This window comes from Ranitomeya imitator, chromosome 2, assembly GCF_032444005.1.
Source record: "Ranitomeya imitator isolate aRanImi1 chromosome 2, aRanImi1.pri, whole genome shotgun sequence".
Lineage (NCBI taxonomy): Eukaryota > Metazoa > Chordata > Amphibia > Anura > Dendrobatidae > Ranitomeya > Ranitomeya imitator.
Window position 1 is genome coordinate 253,074,868 of NC_091283.1, and position 7,993 is coordinate 253,082,860.

Consider the following 7,993-nt stretch of genomic DNA (forward strand, 5'->3'; position numbering starts at 1 on the left):
CAGTCTTGTAGACACAAGAGAACAATTATGGAAACAGGAACACATGGGCTACTTGCACAGTGAACAAGTCTGTATGATCATGTTCACACACCACCAAGAAACCTGAAGACACAAAAGAGAATAGTAAAACCAAAAACACTCAGTTTGAAAAAATGTTGCAGTAATCCGCAAGTGCTAGTAAAAGATGTAAAAAACAGGGTATTTGGTTGATACGTTTTTTGCAAAAAATGTATACTAAGCTGCTCTACCAATCTTCACGGTATACCCTTATCAGAGCAGTCCTAACTAATGTATGCAATCCCTATCTGATGTATTTAAAAACCTGATCATCTGTATATAACCTGTGTGAACAGGGTTCAGAGAGGAAAAATCCATGTGTGCATACAGGGTAGAACAGCTATTGTGCAGATAGCCCAAGAGGAGTGGTGGAACTCCCCAGTCTTGTAGACACAAGAGAACAATTATGGAAACAGGAACACATGGGCTACTTGCACAGTGAACAAGTCTGTATGATCATGTTCACACACCACCAAGAAACCTGAAGACACAAAAGAGAATAGTAAAACCAAAAACACTCAGTTTGAAAAAATGTTGCAGTAATCCGCAAGTGCTAGTAAAAGATGTAAAAAACAGGGTATTTGGTTGATACGTTTTTTGCAAAAAATGTATACTAAGCTGCTCTACCAATCTTCACGGTATACCCTTATCAGAGCAGTCCTAACTAATGTATGCAATCCCTATCTGATGTATTTAAAAACCTGATCATCTGTATATAACCTGTGTGAACAGGGTTCAGAGAGGAAAAATCCATGTGTGCATACAGGGTAGAACAGCTATTGTGCAGATAGCCCAAGAGGAGTGGTGGAACTCCCCAGTCTTGTAGACACAAGAGAACAATTATGGAAACAGGAACACATGGGCTACTTGCACAGTGAACAAGTCTGTATGATCATGTTCACACACCACCAAGAAACCTGAAGACACAAAAGAGAATAGTAAAACCAAAAACACTCAGTTTGAAAAAATGTTGCAGTAATCCGCAAGTGCTAGTAAAAGATGTAAAAAACAGGGTATTTGGTTGATACGTTTTTTGCAAAAAATGTATACTAAGCTGCTCTACCAATCTTCACGGTATACCCTTATCAGAGCAGTCCTAACTAATGTATGCAATCCCTATCTGATGTATTTAAAAACCTGATCATCTGTATATAACCTGTGTGAACAGGGTTCAGAGAGGAAAAATCCATGTGTGCATACAGGGTAGAACAGCTATTGTGCAGATAGCCCAAGAGGAGTGGTGGAACTCCCCAGTCTTGTAGACACAAGAGAACAATTATGGAAACAGGAACACATGGGCTACTTGCACAGTGAACAAGTCTGTATGATCATGTTCACACACCACCAAGAAACCTGAAGACACAAAAGAGAATAGTAAAACCAAAAACACTCAGTTTGAAAAAATGTTGCAGTAATCCGCAAGTGCTAGTAAAAGATGTAAAAAACAGGGTATTTGGTTGATACGTTTTTTGCAAAAAATGTATACTAAGCTGCTCTACCAATCTTCACGGTATACCCTTATCAGAGCAGTCCTAACTAATGTATGCAATCCCTATCTGATGTATTTAAAAACCTGATCATCTGTATATAACCTGTGTGAACAGGGTTCAGAGAGGAAAAATCCATGTGTGCATACAGGGTAGAACAGCTATTGTGCAGATAGCCCAAGAGGAGTGGTGGAACTCCCCAGTCTTGTAGACACAAGAGAACAATTATGGAAACAGGAACACATGGGCTACTTGCACAGTGAACAAGTCTGTATGATCATGTTCACACACCACCAAGAAACCTGAAGACACAAAAGAGAATAGTAAAACCAAAAACACTCAGTTTGAAAAAATGTTGCAGTAATCCGCAAGTGCTAGTAAAAGATGTAAAAAACAGGGTATTTGGTTGATACGTTTTTTGCAAAAAATGTATACTAAGCTGCTCTACCAATCTTCACGGTATACCCTTATCAGAGCAGTCCTAACTAATGTATGCAATCCCTATCTGATGTATTTAAAAACCTGATCATCTGTATATAACCTGTGTGAACAGGGTTCAGAGAGGAAAAATCCATGTGTGCATACAGGGTAGAACAGCTATTGTGCAGATAGCCCAAGAGGAGTGGTGGAACTCCCCAGTCTTTTTTGTATATGCACGTAAAATTGTGTTGCCCAGCTTATAATACATGGTCGCTGGGTATATACCTTATATACTGGTGAGTGCCTCCCTTTATGTGGTTTGCCTACCCCTGCCAGTTTGCACTATCGTTCATTAGACCTATCCAGTAATTTTTTTTGTATTGTATTGTATGCACCTCTTTTTGTGTCTAGCCTGTATTTTGTAGCATTAATAAAAGTATTTGATGGTTATTTGCTTGACATTAGTGATTATTTTCTTTACATATAAATATATTATTTTGTTATATTTTGGAATTTAAAAGCTCTTGGTTTCATTATGTATATCTTATGATTATATTGAGTTTTTCCTTGGAAGTATGGTCATTTTATATCATCAGTTCTGGAATGTTATTATAATGTGTAAACTCAGCCTGATACAGATCCAACTGCGTTACCCTCCACTAATGTCACCCCGCGCTTAAGAATTATAGAAATGAAAAGTCAACTCAGAGCTGTCAAACAAGTTTATTACAAGCCAAATAGTTAGAAATCAAAGAAATATATAAATACAGTGGGGCAAAAAAGTATTTAGTCAGTCAGCAATAGTGCAAGTTCCACCACTTAAAAAGATGAGAGGCGTCTGTAATTTACATCATAGGTAGACCTCAACTATGGGAGACAAACTGAGAATAAAAAATCCAGAAAATCACATTGTCTGTTTTTTTAACATTTTATTTGCATATTATGGTGGAAAATAAGTATTTGGTCAGAAAAAAAATTTAATCTCAATACTTTGTAATATATCCTTTGTTGGCAATGACAGAGGTCAAACGTTTTCTGTAAGTCTTCACAAGGTTGCCACACACTATTGTTGGTATGTTGGCCCATTCCTCCATGCAGATCTCCTCTAGAGCAGTGATGTTTTTGGCTTTTCGCTTGGCAACACGGACTTTCAACTCCCTCCAAAGGTTTTCTATAGGGTTGAGATCTGGAGACTGGCTAGGCCACTCCAAGACCTTGAAATACTTCTTACGAAGCCACTCCTTTGTTGCCCTTGCGGTGTGCTTTGGATCATTGTCATGTTGAAACACCCAGCCACGTTTCATCTTCAATGCCCTTGCTGATGGAAGGAGGTTTGCACTCAAAATCTCACGATACATGGCCCCATTCATTCTTTCATGTACCCGGATCAGTCGTCCTGGCCCCTTTGCAGAGAAACAGCCCCAAAGCATGATGTTTCCACCACCATGCTTTACAGTAGGTATGGTGTTTGATGGATGCAACTCAGTATTCTTTTTCCTCCAAACACGACAAGTTGTGTTTCTACCAAACAGTTCCAGTTTGGTTTTATCAGACCATAGGAAATTCTCCCAAAACTCCTCTGGATCATCCAAATGCTCTCTAGCAAACTTCAGACGGGCCCGGACATGTACTGGCTTAAGCAGTGGGACGCGTCTGGCACTGCAGGATCTGAGTCCATGGTGGCGTAGTGTGTTACTTATGGTAGGCCTTGTTACATTGGTCCCAGCTCTCTGCAGTTCATTCACTAGGTCCCCCCGCGTGGTTCTGGGATTTTTGCTCACCGTTCTTGTGATCATTCTGACCCCACGGGGTGGGATTTTGCGTGGAGCCCCAGATCGAGGGAGATTATCAGTGGTCTTGTATGTCTTCCATTTTCTAATTATTGCTCCCACTGTTGATTTCTTCACTCCAAGCTGGTTGGCTATTGCAGATTCAGTCTTCCCAGCCTGGTGCAGGGCTACAATTTTGTTTCTGGTGTCCTTTGACAGCTCTTTGGTCTTCACCATAGTGGAGTTTGGAGTCAGACTGTTTGAGGGTGTGCACAGGTGTCTTTTTATACTGATAACAAGTTTAAACAGGTGCCATTACTACAGGTAATGAGTGGAGGAAAGAGGAGACTCTTAAAGAAGAAGTTACAGGTCTGTGAGAGCCAGAAATCTTGATTGTTTGTTTCTTACCAAATACTTATTTTCCACCATAATATGCAAATAAATTGTTAAAAAAACAGACAATGTGATTTTCTGGATTTTTTTTTCTCAGTTTGTCTCCCATAGTTGAGGTCTACCTATGATGTAAATTACAGACGCCTCTCATCTTTTTAAGTGGTGGAACTTGCACTATTGCTGACTGACTTAATACTTTTTTGCCCCACTGTATATACATACATACAAATGAATAATAAAGCGTTTTAGAAATCAAAACAATTAAACATTAAAGACAGATTAATGACAAAAAAGCAAAACACATTTTGTGCCAAAGTCCCCTGTGCTTTAGCTGCAAAAATTGTATTGTGCTGAAAGGGAACCTGTCACCCCCAAAATCGAGGGCGAGCTAAGCCCACCGGCATCAGGGGCTTATCTACAGCATTCTGTAATGTTGTAGATAAGCCCCCGATGTATCCTAAACAAATGAGAAAAAGAGGTTAGATTATACTCACCCAGGGACAGTCCCGGTCCTGTCCGATGGGCATCGCGGTCCGGTCCGGCGCCTCCCATCTTCATCAGATGACGTCCTCTTCTTGTCTTAACACTGCGGCTCCAGCACAAAGTACTGCAGTGCGCAGGCCCCAGGCCTCTCTGACCTTTCCCAGCGCACCGCAGCGTGAAGACAAGAAGAGGACGTCATCCTATTAAGATGGGGGGCCCCGGACCGGACCACGACGCCCATCAGATCGGACCACCCCTGCGTGAGTATAATCTAACCTCTTTTTCTCATTTGTTTAGGATACATCGGGGGCTTATCTACAGCATTACAGAATGCATTACAGAATGCTGTAGATAAGCCCCTGATGCTGGTGGGCTTAGCTCACCGTCGATTTTGGGGGTGACAGGTTCCCTTTAACATAAAATTCCTCTCTCATTGAATACACTATAAGGGAAAGAAGGACGGGGCGGGGAGACGGGAGCGGACGGGGCGGGGAGACAGACCTTAGCAATAAAATATAAATGGAGAGGAAGGGAGGATTTGTTTTTGTTTTTTTTGTAGTAATTATACTCATCTATCTGACATTATCAGACACCCACAGTGTCCTCCCTTTGGGTCCTCACATGGATTGTGGGGGCTCCAGCTCCACTTGGTGAAGAGAAGTCCAGTGATGAGCTGACATCTGCAGGGAGGTCACTGCTCCGGGGGGACAGGATGGGGAAAAGCCACAATACCGAGAATAAAAGAAAAAATCATGCAGAAAACTGGATACAAGTAATGGCCGACACCAGTGGCCACCGGGGTAAGGCTAGGTTCCCATTGCGTTAGGGAAATCCATTAAGCGCATAGCACTAGCGGATTGCACTAACGCAATGTTCATTTTGGGGCCGCGTTCGCCGTACGAGACGGACCTCAGACGCGCCTCGGATGCTGCAAGCAGCATCCGAGGTCCATCACAAAGGAACGGAACATCGCTAGCACGTGCCGAAAATGGCACGCGCTAGTGATGCGCTACAGGCAAAAATAACATTGCTGTCAATGGGTGCGCTAACGGACCCGTTGCACAGCGTTAATTGCGACATTTTCGCCGTGCAACGCTGTCCGTTATCGCTGTCCCATTAACACAATGTGAACCTAGCCTAATACTGAACAGCACAGCGTGCGAGGGAAGAACAAAGCCCGGGATCTAGAGACATTGTTGTCACGCAGTGTCGCTCTCAGAGGTCATAGGTCAGTCATCAACCTGACGTCATGTGTGCCCAATACTATTAATGAGAAAACGTTCTATGTAAAAAAAAAACAACAGGACGGACTCCGCACCATCAGGCAGAGATTCTCATGTTAAAGAAGTTGTCCACTACTATAAAGTTTTTGTTTTTTTTCATAAATCTTGCTATTATGTGCCACTGAAAACATCTACTGTGTTTATTTTAGCAATATTAGCTGTTATCATGCTGTAGCAGCACATCTTCAGTGCTGGATTCAGCTCTCATGGGGTTAATCGACAACTTCCTTATTGTGACCTAATACTACAAGTTCCATGATGCTTTGCACTGCCACTAAGCCCGAACCTAGCACACCCACTCCAAAAACACCCAAACCCCTCCCTCCTCTCCCTCCTCTCTCTTCAAAAAGATTTGTGGTGTCATTTCTGTCCAACTCCTCTTTTACATGTGTCCAACCCACACTCCATTACAGATAGATAGATAGATAGATAGATAGATAGATAGATAGATAGATAGATAGATAGATATGAGATAGATAGATCCCCCGATATGTCATGGACTCCTATACCCCACCCTGGAAACATCCCCTATCCTCTAAAAGGAATTTGATATTCCCTGGACCTCTATATGCCCCCCCTCCCCCACCCCCGTATTTTTACCATATGCTTTGGCAATGCTAACATGTACTTAGTCCTGCCAATAAAGCTCATTTGAATTTGAATTGAATTTGATAGATATGAGATAGATAGATATGAGATAGATGGATAGATATGAGATAGATAGATAGATATGAGATAGATAGATAGATATGAGATAGATAGATAGATAGATATGAGATAGATAGATATGAGATAGATAGATAGATAGATATGAGATAGATAGATATGAGATAGATAGATAGATAGATAGATATGAGATAGATAGATAGATATGAGATAGATAGATATGAGATAGATAGATAGATAGATATGAGATAGATAGATATGAGATAGATAGATAGATATGAGATAGATAGATAGATGATAGATAGATAATAGATAGATAGATAATAGATAGATAGATAATAGATAGATGATAGATAGATAGATAGATGATAGATAGATAATAGATAGATAGATGATAGATAGATGATAGATAGATATGAGATAGATAGATATGAGATAGATATGAGATAGATAGATATGAGATAGATAGATATGAGATAGATAGATATGAGATAGATAGATATGAGATAGATAGATATGAGATAGATAGATAGATATGAGATAGATAGATAGATAGATAGATATGAGATAGATAGATATGAGATAGATAGATATGAGATAGATAGATATGAGATAGATAGATAGATGATAGATAGATAGATAATAGATAGATAATAGATAGATGATAGATAGATAGATAATAGATAGATAGATAGATAGATAGATAATAGATAGATAGATGATAGATAGATGATAGATAGATAGATGATAGATAGATAATAGATAGATAATAGATAGATGATAGATAGATAGATAATAGATAGATAGATAGATAGATAATAGATAGATAGATGATAGATAGATAATAGATAGATAGATGATAGCTAGATGATAGATAGATGATAGATATTAGATAGATAGATATGAGATAGATAGATAGATATGAGATAGATAGATATGAGATAGATAGATATGAGATAGATAGATATGAGATAGATAGATAGATAGATAGATAGATAGATAGATGATAGATAGATAATAGATAGATAATAGATAGATAGATAATAGATAGATGATAGATAGATGATAGATAGATAGATAATAGATAGATAGATAGATAGATAATAGATAGATGATAGATAGATAGATGATAGATATATAATAGATAGATAGATGATAGATAGATAGATGATAGATAGATGATAGATATTAGATAGATAGATATGAGATAGATAGATAGATATGAGATAGATAGATAGATATGAGATAGATAGATAGATATGAGATAGATAGATATGAGATAGATAGATATTAGATAGAGAGAGAGATAGATAGATATGGGATAGATAGATAGATAGATATGGGATAGATAGATAGATAGATAATAGACAGACAGATAATAGATAGATAGATATTAGATAGATGGATATTAGATAAATAGATAGATAGATATTAG

At 39.0% G+C, this 7,993-nt stretch overlaps 1 long non-coding RNA gene across 1 annotated transcript in view; it reads right to left on the reverse strand.

The window, feature by feature from the left end:
* Positions 1 to 5,329, reverse strand: part of LOC138667361 (uncharacterized) — a 29,963-nt gene extending 24,634 nt beyond the window's left edge. Inside the window, exon 1 of the long non-coding RNA XR_011318725.1 lies at positions 5,231 to 5,329. This is a non-coding gene — a long non-coding RNA (uncharacterized lncRNA). The remainder of the gene's footprint in view (positions 1 to 5,230) is intronic.
* Between the last annotated feature and the right edge of the window lie 2,664 nt (positions 5,330 to 7,993).